The following is a 13,928-nucleotide window of genomic DNA, read 5'->3' as shown; positions in this document are numbered from 1 at the left end:
GCCCAGTTAAACAGACAGCAAGGACCTCTCATGGTGGGGTGGGAACAACGTCCACTGCTTCTGAGATTCAATCCAAAACCATCCATTGCGTGTGTGTGCAGGTGTGTGCATGTGTGACTACACGTATGTGTGTTGTGTGTGATTCATTTCCATTTGCAACGGAGATTAGATTATAACTCTCGCTGGGATGCAAATTAACTGTAGGGAATCGAGGAGGAGAAGAGAGAGGGAGAGCGAGGGTGTGGGGAGAGAGACAGATAAAGACTGAGAGGGGAAATAGAGAGAGAGGGAGACAGCTGTGATAGAGAGTGAGATAGAAACAGATAACTAATTCACACAGGATTCCCAGTATGTTGCCTGAAGAAGAAAAAGATGCTGGGCAATGTTTATATAATCCCCCATTTATTTGTTTATACTTTTTCATACTGACAAGGACGATGTCGGACAACAATAGAATGTTCATGATTTAATGTGTGCTAAAGCCGGTAAGATGATTTACATTTTATACTGAGCCGTTGACAGGACTTTAAAACATAGCACCGCATTCATGACTACCTCGTTTGGTGGATATTAAAGTACAGGCTTTGTTACTGGCAATATCTTTCTGATATAAAGAAAAGGCAGGAAAAAGAAGACGGCATGCCAAAGTTGGCGGGTTTTTGTCTTGGTATGAATGGGATAAGAGACAGAGGCAGCGGTGACAGCAGCTGACCCTGTGGCTTCTGTTTCAGACAACATGTGAGGAATGCCATAACTCGCACACTGAAACACACGCACAAAAGCAAGGAAACACACACACGCAAAGCAAGACAGAAGCCCCGTTTATACCTGGTGCTAACATGCGTGCCGTGTCTGGAAAATGTCCACATTCGATTTCACCCACATTTTCAGACAGGTGTAGACGATTAAAATACGCATTGTGAACTTATTGTGATCCCGATTTCACAAGTATAAACAGACTAGATCAAGAAAAGATCAGGACGAAGAACGCATGTAAGTGTCAGGTATAAACGGGGCTAAAGAGTCACCCTAGTGTGAACACTGCTTGCTACACTCCTCTCTCTCCTACTCGCTCGCCGCTAGCTCTCTCACTCACTCACGCAGTATCGCTTCATCTCTCTAGCTCTCTCCCTCTCTCTCTTTCTCTCTCTCTCTCACACACTCTATTGCTGAGCTCTAACCGGTTGGATACAGTGCAGAGGACTTGAGGAGAGTGCTCTTTTCTTCTTTGGCATTTCCTTCCTGCCTCTCTCCCTCACGCGCTGTTGATTTAGATCATGTCCTTAGGGTGAGGATGTATTTGTGTCAAGCTGCAACAAAGGAAGAGTAAACAAAGAGTAAACATTTACTGAACGGAGGAACGGGAAAGACCCTCCTTTATAGGCTCAACAAAGGTGAGTTGAAAAACTGGTCTTATAACTAGTAGTTCTCTCTTTCTCTCTTTCTGCTCAGTGTGGACCTCTTCTTTTCACTATAAAAGTGTGTATTTCCATAGTCGTTTTTTGTGTGATAGTTTATTATAATAATAATATTAATCATATATTCAGATTTAATAGCACTATTCATTATATAAAGAAATCTCAAAGAACTGTAAAGTAAACAACAACAAAAAGCAAGCAATTTAAAAACAACATCATCATGTTGAGTAGCTCTACAGTCAAGAGACTGAAGGATGAGAAAGTTCACACTTACTACGTCAAACGACACACTGTTTTCATCGTTGAGGGATGCCTGCCTCTTTGGTTGTGAGGACTGAGGAGAGAAGTTACACTCTGGGTTGGGTTGTAAACATGGTGTGCTCTCTTATTGTCTGATATCCAGGTGGAGTGTTTTCTCTCTACCATGGTAGCAGAGTGAGCTCAGTGTAAGAAAGGCTAGGGCAGCAAGTTCTGTCTCTCAGCTCTCCCTTTACATGTGAGGCAATTAAGGCAGATTGGCAGTGGCTGTCGGTGGGTAACCTGGAATCAGGCGCGTGGAGGTGCGTTGAGAGGATTTAGAGAGGAGAGGGACAATCCCTTTGTACATCACAAAAAGCCGTCTTCTCACTGACTAATGATTTAGAATTCCCTAAAGAAATTAGTTTAAAAAAACGTATGGGCTTTGTTTCCCATTGGGCATACACTGGTTGAATAGATGTTGTTTCCACGTCATTTTAATGAAATTGCATTGAGCCAACGTGGAATAGACGTTGAATTGATGTCTGTGCCCTGTGGGTTGCAAGTTTTTGTTTGAGTAAATGTGGCCAGAGGCATCTTGTGTGTGCGTGTCTGTGCGTGCACGTGTGCATGTCTGTGATTGTGTCTGCGTACAGTGGCCTTTGGAGTATTTTGAGGTAATGTGTCCATTAGGGCTAATGCACACAGTGCTGAGCCTTCACATTTAATGACTGCAAACTGGGAAATGATTCAGGCATGGCACTGAGAGCATGTAGCATATTCACTCTTGCATTTTAGTTGATGGATGCATTTCAGCATGCTTACAGGGTGGCTTTACACAATAGCTCGCCTGTGGGTCCTTCTCTGAGAACACTGTTCTCTGACGTAGGGAAAGTGATTTAGTGAATGGAAAAGTTAATATTAAATGCTCTGATGGGGTCTGTGTTGTAAGTGATTATGAATTCACTTGTTTTAATTAAACAAGGGAGATGATATATAGGAACACACACTCGGTTGGAACATGGGGCAGTATTTCTCAGTGTAAACCAGTGGCGGTCGTTACCGTTTAACCTGTTTAGTATAGATGGCAGTATTTTCATGTTTGGATGAAAAACATACCCAAATGAAACTGCCTATTTCTCAGGCCCAGAATCTAGAATATGCATATAATTGTCAGATAGAAAACACAAGTTTCCAAAACTGTCAAAATATTGTCTGTGAGTATAACAGAACTGATGTTGCAGGCAAAAACCTGAGGAAAATCCAACAAGGAAGTGCCTAGAGAAACAAATCTCCCTGTTGCATTGCATGCCTTCCCTCCATTTAAAGGGATATCAACCATATTCCTTTCTCTATGGCTTCCACATGGTGTGAACAGTCTTTAGACATAGTTTCAGGCTTTTATTCTGAAAAATGAGCGAGAAGGATCACATCGCATCAGTGGATGGCTGGGTGCCAGCAGAGTTTTGCATGTGCAACAACTTGGAGCACACATTTTCTCTCTCTCTCCTATTGAAAAAGCTACGGTCCGGTTGAAATATTATTTATTATTTATTGTAAAAACAACCTGAGGATTGATTATAAAAAACATTTGACATGTTTAGAACTTTAGGGATACTATTTAGAATTTTCGTCTACCCCGTCGTGACCGCTCGAGCCTGTGGATTTCTGAATAAAACGCGCCAACCAAATGGAGGTATTTTGGATATAAAAATAATCTTTATGGAACAAAAGGAACATTTATTGTGTCTCGTGAGTGCAAACATCCGAAGATCATCAAAGGTAAGCGATTAATTTTATTGTTTTTCGGACTTTCGTGACCAATCTACTTTGCTGCTAGCTGTTTGTAATGTTTTGTCTGCTGAAAGATGTCCTAACATAAACGCTTGGATAGCTTTTGCTGTTAAGCTTTTTTGAAATTTGACACGCCAGGTGGATTAACAACAAGCTAAGCTGTGTTTTGCTATTTTGCACTTGTGATGTCATGAAAATTAAATATTTTTAGTAATTTCATTTGAATTTTGCGCTCTGCAATTCAACGGATGTTGATGAAAATTATCCCGCTAATGGGATGGGTGTGCCAAGAAGTTTTTAAGATGAGGGAGGAAGATTTTTTTTAAATGACCTTTGCCTTATTTCTGTTACAGCATATTGGGTGACTGTCATTCATATTCCATTCACCCAGTTCAATGTAACATCGATAGATTTATGCTACTGCATGATACTCAAATTTTCCCTGTACCCATCATGAGGTTGCTACAACCTAGCCTATGAATTAAAGTTTATATCGCAGGTGCACAGGTTGAGAATTTTGAGTAATCAAGGTGACAGACAGTGACACATTCAATACCGCCTTGCAAACTATTGCCTGCATCTAGCTGGTCTAGGGTGTAATAATTAGTCCAGCAGTTGCAAATGAGAGTTTCCATTGGACAAATTCAGGTATGTTTATCCCCGTTTCGTTCCATTTGCTTCCATTTAAACACAGTTTTTCAACAGTATCTGCAGAATGAAAAATAAAATGCAGAATTGGTGGCAGTAGACAGCGCCAGCAGTAGATCCAGCAGATGTACTTCTCAGGCTTTAACATGAAAGAACTGGAGGAAGTAGGTCTGATAAAGGCAAAAAAAAGCTTGGAGTGTCATGACTCTGTTAATGTCTCACAGGCTGTCACACGTCTAACCCTGTCTGTCTGGGCAGCTGTTGAGCCCTACAAGGGTAGGTGTCAATTAAAAGCACTCAACATAGCCTCAATCCAATAGGGCTATATCAACAAATGTCTTTCATTTGACATTTTAGTCATTTAGCAGACACTCTTATACGCAGCAACTTGCAGTTAATACATTAATTTTAAGATAGCTAGGTGAGACAACCACTTATCCCCTATCAGCAAAGAAAAGTGAAAGGTTTATTTAATTGTATAAGTTTTTATGGTGGGGGGGGGGATAAGACTGAGATGTCTTATTTAAGATAACACAGACAGGTTATCAGCATGCCAAGTCTACAAACAAACCATTTAGATGGTTAGCTAAGAAAAAAAAAACTGTCAATGACTTTTAATAAACATCTGTAGTCGAAATTCGCAGAATACCATATAGAATATCAGTCTTATCAAGTTATCTCTGCATAAAGGTCATACGGAGTTCCCCATTTCTGGGCTGAGTCTCTCTCTCTGTCTTTCTCTGTGTGACTGACGGAACCAGGCAGGCAGCCTCAGTTCATATACAGCAGTCGGTTCCTTGACATTGCCTTTGATGCTCCCCCGTATCCAATTCCACTCAGCAGATGATCATCTCTAGCAGGAACCTAGCAGGAATATATGTATAATAGACTCTCATCTCATCAGCTGTATTGTGTATCCACTGTGTCTGTGGGCCCGCGGGGCCTTGTATTTAAAACCATTAGACGCCAGACGCAGTAAGCTAGCGGTCTACCCTGTTACACTGTCAAGTGTAATATCTGATACCAGGAATAGAGAACTCTATGCATTCAGACACCGTTTACTGCTGTGTATTACCGTGTCTGCTCAATGGATAAAACAGTGCAAATTAAAAGCTTGTCGTTGTTGTTTACTCCATATAAAACCACATTCCATTAATCCATTAAATGCATTCATTAAACTGAAATGTCAATAGTGTTGATTTGCTTGTAGTCACCCTTCACTACAATGTCATTCCATCAGTATACACATTAACATTATTTGTGGGTGGTTGCTTTGTCACCCAACACGAGGGTAGAGTCTCTCTCTCTCTCTCTCTCTCTCTCTCTCTCTCTTGTTGTGTATCTAAGCCTTGCTGAAATGAGAAGCAGGAATAATAAAATAAAGAACATGATGTTGAAATTCAGAGACATTTTCACCCACTGGCAGTTTTGAATACTAATGTTCTGTGTGCTTCTGTGTTAATGCTCTGTATACAGAAGTGCATCTTTGGGTCAACAGAACATGCATCACATTTTTAAATCCTATACTACCTGGCTATGGAAGTATTGACCTACTGATAAACAAGATTTAGAATTACAATAATGGCTGCACTTTGCTAAATGGCGCATATTAACTGTGCTAATATTGGTACTATTGAAGCCTTCTCTGCATTTTAACACAATCAGACCGAGAAAGCAATTAATCTGTGATGCCATGGAATCAGCATGCCACTCACCATGCTCCTACCATTGGCAAAATGTCTTGATCCATACTACAAAAAACTGTATGGATCCACAGGAGCAGGAACTCAATGTTCTGAAAAGCCCGATGTCTGAATCATACTGTAATGAATGGCTCAGCTCCCCGTCGTCAATACTCATTACTTGCTCTACCTGCCTGTGACCAATTGCTTGACTAGTGGATCTGACCTTTGACTGACCAGTGTCACAGTACACCCTATACCTGTATTATAAAACAGATAATGACAGCTCAGTAAGGAGGGGAGAGTGGGGAGGCAGGAGTGTGTCTGTCCATATAATAGACTTAAGGTTCACTGACCTATGCTCAGCCAGTAGGTGTATACAGAGGCGAATGCCACCAGATCGAATGAAAAGTGAATGAGGGAGGAATGTCAATGTCTGACACCTGCTGTTCGTGATTACAGGTGAATGTGTTAGCATTACGGCATGAAGTCCCCCTAGCTGCCTCTTTGTCTCAACTTGACCAAGCCCTCAGGACAGGATGAACTTTTCACCCCAGATAAAAGGATAATGTCAAAGCTGTGACCCTGATGCCTCTCTAGTGTCTGACCACATGCACGTCCACCATCAAAGGTGCCAGCTCATTCCCAAGAATATCATTATCTATATTGGAGAAAATGGACTGACCTCTAAGTCAACATCACTCAGAACACGAGTAGTAATATCCAAGGTTTGGGTTTATACAAACCATGAGAGAGTGGATGCAATTACCACCCATAACTCACTGTCCTTGCTCAGAGGGACAACATTTCTCTCATTATTTGTTCATTGATGTTCAGTGGGTAACATAATATTTTTACTCAAGCTGTTCATATCTGCAGTTTAGATTCCAATGCATGAGGCATGTTCAGGACTTCCCCCTATTCCCTCTAAGTGTCCGTTGACTGGCGGCAGAGTGACTCACCAGAGCAGTGGGACTGGAACGCTAGATTGGTATATAGTTCTCAGGGTTAAAAGTGGAGCAAGGTGTACTTTCCTTCTTTGACAATGTTGTCATCTCCATGTGGTCTGGTGTGAACGTACACTGACAGACAGGATGGCACAGGGACAGAGGGAACCACAGATCAAATCTAATAAAAAAAGGTGCATCTGTAAGAGAGTTTTTGTCTCTTTCTGATCCAGATCCACTGATGTATGTGGCAGCTGCTTTTCATAATCAAATTATATTCATGGCAAACTGCACAAAATGACACTGAGAAGTCTGTGCATTAAACAGAACATGTGATATTTCTGCCGTAGTAATGTCTGTAGTAATGACTGTAGTTGTGTGTATTGGCCTTGTTGTCTGGGATAAAGATCGAGGGAATGTGATTCATTATAAGATCAGTTTTTTTTTTATGACTCCTGATATCTGGAACAGACAGTATTATAATGAGCCATCTTCCCCACCGTTAATAATAGTAATATGAATAATATACAAATAATTTGGTGGGTGCTTATATTTGTCCTATTTCGCACATTTACAAGTGTGAATTAATATGCATGTGTGAATTGGAAATGTGTTTTTTGCATATCCCAACTCCCCCTGATACACCTTCAGAGCGTTATCATCCATAATTGTTGCAGAATCCAGTTAGTTTTACACTGAAGTTAAGAAGCTGAAAGTTGAAGCTCATTTACTGCATTTCTAATACAATTTAAAAACTCAATACTGTCGGAGAACAGTTGCCACAGACACTTAGCCTATTAGCTAAACAGTTAACCGCTACACAGTAAGTCACATTAACTGGGATCACTAACTTTTAAGTACATCCTGCAATTCTACACATTTTGCCATGACTTATGCTATGTTAATATGATATCTGAGTGAGAGTAACTAACAACATCAATGGGGGCCCCATGGTGGTCAGGGCCCCTGAGCACGTGCCCTGCATGCCCAGGTCGGTAATTCAGCCATGATTACTAGAAGTTTAGATAGCTGTCTAGACTCATTTACCAATCAAAAATAGTGTCAGTGTGTGACATATAGCTCTCCAGGAACAGGGTTGGAGAGCCAAGTGTATATTTCAAATAATATTTTGAGAAGGGACAGAATTTTAGTTAAAATGATATAGATTTTTTTTTTAGAGAGCATGCCAGAATGGAATGGGTCAGTGTGCTTCATCACGGTAGCATAATGAACTACATTATCTATAATGCTCTGTAAGTATATCCGATTTATCTTACTAAATACGTTCCTAAAGCTAACACTATGTTGTCTCATCTTCTTATTAATATATGATGTCAGAAGTGTTTTTGAAATCACAGTACGTTACTTTTCTATAAAGTTCCATCACCTCACCTTGACTGAGAAGGTGAACTACAATGCCTTCAGAAAGTTATCACATCCCTTGACTTTTTCCACATTTTGTTGTCTTACAGCCTGAATTTGAAATGAATTAAATTTATATATGTTTTTATATTTGCCTACACACAGTACCCCATGTCAAAGTGGAATTATGTTTTTCAATGTATTTATTTTTTTACAAATGAATAAAAAATTAAAAGCGGAAATATCTTCAGTCAATAAGTATTCAACCCATTTGTTATGGCAAGCCTAACTAGGTTCAGGAGACAACATTTGTTTAACAAGTCACATAAGTTGCATGAAATCACTGTCTGCAATAATAGTGTTTAACATGATTTTTGAATGACTACCTCATCTCTGTACCCCACACATACAATTATCTGTAAGGTTCCTCAGTTGAGCAGTGAATTTCAAACACAGATTCAACCACAAAGACCAGGGAGGTTTTCCAATGCCTCACAAAGAAGGGCACCTATTGGAAGATGGGTAAAAAACAAACATTGAATATCCCTTTGAGTATGGTGAAGTTATTAATTACACGTGGATGGTGTATCAATATACCCAGTCACTACAAAGAAACAGGCGTCCTTCCTAACTCAGTTGCCGGAGAGGAAGGAAACTGCCCAGGGATTTTCCCATGAGGCCAATGGTGACTAAAACAGTTACATAATTGAATGGCTGTGATAGGAGAAAACTGGGGATGGATCAACAACATTGTCGTTACTGCACAACACTAACCTAAATGACAGAGTGAAAAGAAGGAAGCCTGTACAGAATAAAAAATATTCAAAAACATCCATCTTGTTTGCAACAATACTGCAAAAAAATGTGGCAAAGCAATACACGTTGTGTCCTGAATACAAACTGTTATGTTTGGGGCAAATCCAGTACAACACATTACTGAGTACCACTCTCCATATTTGCAAGCATAGTGTTAGCTGCATCATGCTATGGGTATGCTTGTAATCGTTAAGGACGAGGGAGTTTTTCAGGATAAAAAATAAACAGAATGGAGCTAAGAACGAGTCCTAGAGCAAAACCTGGTTCGGCCTGCTTTCCACCAGACACTGGGAGATGAGATCACCTTTCAGCAGGACAATAACCTAAAACAGAAGGCCAAACCTACAGTACACTGGAGTTGCTTACCGAGAAGACAGTGAATGTTCCTGGGTGGCTGAGTTACAGTTTTGACTTAAATCTGCTTGAAAATCTATGGCAAGACTTGAAAATGGTTGTCTAGCAATGATCAACAACCAATTTCACAGAGCTTGAAGAATTTTGAAAAGAATAATGGCCAAATATTGTGCAATCCAGGTAAGCAAAGATCTTAGAGACTTACCCATAAGACTCACAGCTGTAATCGCTGCCAAAGGGTATTCTAACATGTGTTGACTCAGGGGTGTGTAAGTGAGATATTTCTGTATTTCATTTGGAAACATTTCAAAAAACATGTTTTAACTTTGTTATTGTGGGGTAATGTGTGTAGATGGGTGAGACAATATATTCAAAATATATTCAATCCATTTTGAATTCAGTCTATAACACAACAACATGTTGAATAAGTCAAAGGGTATGAATACTTTCTGAAGGCACTGTGGCTGTGTCTCTGGTCAGTAACCCTCCTGCTGTGATCCGGTCGAATTGGACCGATTTACAAGTTCTTTCTCTGAAAAATGTAGTTAACGTAATCTGATTGTCATAAGGTTCCATGACTTTGTCCACACAGGGCATCTGAACACACAAAATACATCTAGATGATTTTCATTACATTTTGGGTGCTTTATTTAACTTTTGTACGCCTGTGGTGTTCCCAATCAAAAATTACCAGTCATTAGAAATTAATGGGTGAGTCTACAATTAGTGTATAAAATTGAGTTCAGGCACATGCCCATTCATCAGATGGACACAATTCCTCTCCCAGACCCCCACATGCATGTGTGTTTGAGCACACAGACACACACACCTCACTCCCCTTCTTGGCTTCCATGGCAACCCCCACGGAACCTTTCCCCAATATAATTTTTCGCCCCATGGGAATCACACCTGTTGACATTCTCACAAACAATTGCAACATTGTTTCAATAATCTATAGAACTTTTCTCGCAGCTCTGGTATATAAAGCTTTTTTGAGGTCTTGCTCACAATTCATTCTGTGGCAGCACAATGACCAAACGATATATTGTATGTGAGGCTCTTGATCATATCTTTGATCATGACACTGGTGAGGAGGAGAGTCCTTGTTAAACTTTGACACAAATTAGTCTGTGATAAATAGCACAATATATTTCATCTGAGTATTTGTTATAGTCAAAATCGTCCATGCATTATGCATACTTATCCATACTTTTTAAAACTCAAAACGAGTTGTATGAGCTCAGGTCAATGATGTCTACAGGCCATGAAATAGCAAATAGAAGTTCAAAACGTGTAATGTTCGCAATAACTTAAGTTGATAAAAAGATCTAACAGAACATTAGGTGATAATATATGTATTATTAAGAGGACAGACAGGTTAAGAGGACAGACAGGCTCAGTAACAAGGTGGGATTCCTCAGTAAAGGCCCAGCCACCCAACACTTCACATGACAATTTCTGGATACAGGCTCTAGCTGGAAGAGCTCTCCTCAACTCTCCACTTTTTGGAGTTAACAGTCCATATAACCACCTGCCAAAACACCATTAGTGTTTGAAACCAAGAGTAGAGTGATAGAAAACAGATATTCTCTCAGAGCAAGAGTGATTCCCAGAAGCAGTGTTTGTGTGTGAAGCATGTGTGTGACCTTTGCCCAGTGACCTCTGTGACCTGGTGGAGTCTGAGCTCTCTGGGTGTATATCTTCTGCGGTGTCTCTGTATCTTGGTTTAAGGAGGGTTATATGCTGTGCCAAACCCAACACTCCTCTACATACACTTCTGATAACAGGATGTAGTACCCTTTTTGGGCTTGTTAGGGACTTGATACTCAAGCTTTCTGCCCATATAAGACATGTCTATGTCCTGGAAAGTTTGCTGTAATTTACAACTGTCATGCTAATCACATTAGCGCATGTTAGCTCAACCGTCCTGGTATAGGGACACCGATCCTGTATATTAAGGGAGATTGATGTCAAGTCATTCATCTCAGTCAATATGTTTATTGTTAAATTCAGTTACAGTATTTATAGTTTGGGCAAGTAGTCTGACAACCACAATAGTAGGACTAAGGCTATGGGTACCCAGAAAAATATCCTCCAGAGAGATGTCCTATCCCTGTATGTGATCTTTGATATGGGCAGACAAGACAGTATCTCCCAGACACAACCAGACTGTTGTCTCTTGGACTGCCACCACATCATCCTCTGACCCTAGCCTCTAAATATACTCCTACCCCAATAACCTTGTGGACTAATAGCCAGATAGGAATTTCAAATATGGAATCCAACATCATAGAGACATAAATGCAACATTAATGAAAATAAGAATCATCCATAACTACTGGATGATCTTAATCATTCCCTAATGATTTATTACATCAACACTCTCAATGAACATATCAGTAGACAACCATGCTGTTTATGAGAATGGCTTAGTGTAGGTAAATCTAGTCTACAACACATTTTGGTGCTCAGTGAAATCTTTCATTCTAACGAGACATAATTCTAACAAGATATTCACACTTAAAACTTCCTATGTGTTTCCATTATAAGTGATGCTTCTAAGATGTTGTATAATTTCAGCCAGTAGTTTTGAAAGTAGCGCTCACGAGCCAAAATGGGTCCCACGAAAATGGTGTACTATGTCATCCATTTCATATAATGTATATTTTTTGGGTAGGATATGTTACAAATTCCAATTTATACAATATGTTACAAATTTGTAAGTGCCGGACTGCATCTTTAAAGCTACCCACAACAATACAAAAAAAATACAGGCAGCCAGACATGAGTGTTGACTATCTGACTGGTGGCAATACAGGCAGCTGCTTCCTTTGTGTTCATCGTACTCCACTTAGCCTCATTCAATTTGGCTGATCTCTCTCTCTCTCTCTCTCTCTCTCTCTCTCTCTCTCTCTCTCTCTCTCTCTCTCTCTCTCTCTCTCTCTCTCTCTCTCTCTCTCTCTCTCTCTCTCTCTCTCTCTCTCTCTCTCTCTCTCTCTCAGAGAAGTGGACCATAGTATTTTATATCCTCTGGGAAGCATGGGCTTTGTAGATAGTAGAGAGGAACAGAGAAAAACTTGCAATATGATAGGGGTTCTAATAAATTCCAATCCCCAATTTATTTTGAGGACCTTGATTGTATAACGAATTCAACTTGTTAAACTCCAGTGGCAGGTTCATTCGAAAATCTCTCGGCTGATTGTATATTTGTATTACTGAGTGAGCTTGGCACCAAAAGGACATCATTGTCAGTTTAATTCTAATTTGTCCCAGAGAGTATTCAGATCAGCTCTGCTTAAAACCGCTGGGTGGCTTTTGCATGTTGCTAATATATCCCTTTGAATGGTTCATGCATGTGGATACGTCTTAATCAAGTTATGTCTGTATCCTATTTCCATCACTTTCAACTTGCCAATATCAATCCATATTCAATGAGACGTCAAGCTTCACAATATTGGTCTAGTCAAAGAAATGAGAAAACCTCAAATATGTTAGTGCTAAATGCATATTGCTACAGTTGCCACAGATTGATTTTGAGATATTGAGATATTCATAGAAAATATTAATTAGCGATGTGACAATATTATTTCATCCCATATGCGTTCAGGCTCAAAATAGTTGTTTTAAAGCCTTTGGAAAGAATATCACCACAATTACCCCACTTCTAGCCTTCCAAACAAAAATAAACCCACTTTTCATATCTGCCCTTGAGGATTCTGACGAGAGAAGAATGAGCAGTGTGTGGGATGGGGCAGGGGCCGCGTTTTCTCCCCACAGACACATCTCAACAGGCCTCCAGCTGAATTGAGTTTGATTACAGTGCTGATTCCTTTGATTTTGTCAACTTAAAACTGTAATCCTTAATTTAAACAATAATAGATCGGACACCCTGCCTGTGTTTTAGCGATAGCTGAGGGATGGGCCTGGAGAAATGTAAGGTATCCATTATGTCAAAATTATAGTTCACTTTGTTTACAAATAATGTTTACATATATTTTGGGTTCTGATGTGGTGGGACAGTTAAACTAAGCTCATGAGGCATTTGTAAGTTATATTCTTCAAGAGTCAATTAGTATATATAATTCATGTATAAGTCCAAAAAATGTATGTAGCAACTAAGGATTCTAGCTTTAATTAACAAACTGTTACAAGCCAAAAACAATCCTCCCATGCAGGCAGGCACACTATACAGCAGCCCAGTAAAGTAGGATGGGCCACACTCACCACAAACACAACACGCTCCCTGGCATGGTAACCCTGCCTTGTTGTTTTATTTTATTTTTTAAATTTCCTGTTCACTACCACAGATGCTAATTACTCACTAGATAGAGCAACAACCACTCTACCCCCCCCCCCCCCCCCCCCGTCTCTTTTGTGAGAAAAGGTTTCCCAGGCAACCTCAAGCCGCAAGTCCACTTGCATTTGCACCCTACTGCCTTGTGTTTATTTTGAGGATATTAATCTTTTTAGAAAAAGGACTGAACTACATCCTCTTCAGAGCCGTCACTACGGGAACAGCAGGTATAATGTACACAAGGCACCTCGAATTTGGGGGGGGATTTTGTGCTTTTGATATTTCAAGCATGGTCATTTAGACTGGAAAACAAAATGCACTCATGCCAAATAATGGCACCTCTACAAAGGAAAGAGTCTTATACATTTATAACACA

The 13,928-nt window shown here is 40.0% G+C and overlaps 1 protein-coding gene across 2 annotated transcripts in view; it reads left to right on the top strand.

Moving 5' to 3' along the window:
* Nucleotides 1–1,214: 1,214 nt before the first annotated feature.
* The window catches only part of LOC139407587 (protein shisa-like-1a), a 37,320-nt gene continuing 24,606 nt past the window's right edge, over nucleotides 1,215–13,928 (top strand). For both annotated transcript variants that reach the window (XM_071151412.1, XM_071151411.1), the window contains exon 1: nucleotides 1,215–1,394. The gene's annotated coding sequence lies outside the window, so the exon portion shown is untranslated. The remainder of the gene's footprint in view (nucleotides 1,395–13,928) is intronic.

The sequence above is a fragment of the Oncorhynchus clarkii genome, chromosome 4 (assembly GCF_045791955.1).
Source record: "Oncorhynchus clarkii lewisi isolate Uvic-CL-2024 chromosome 4, UVic_Ocla_1.0, whole genome shotgun sequence".
NCBI lineage: Eukaryota > Metazoa > Chordata > Actinopteri > Salmoniformes > Salmonidae > Oncorhynchus > Oncorhynchus clarkii.
This window is presented reverse-complemented; position numbering and strand designations above follow the sequence as displayed.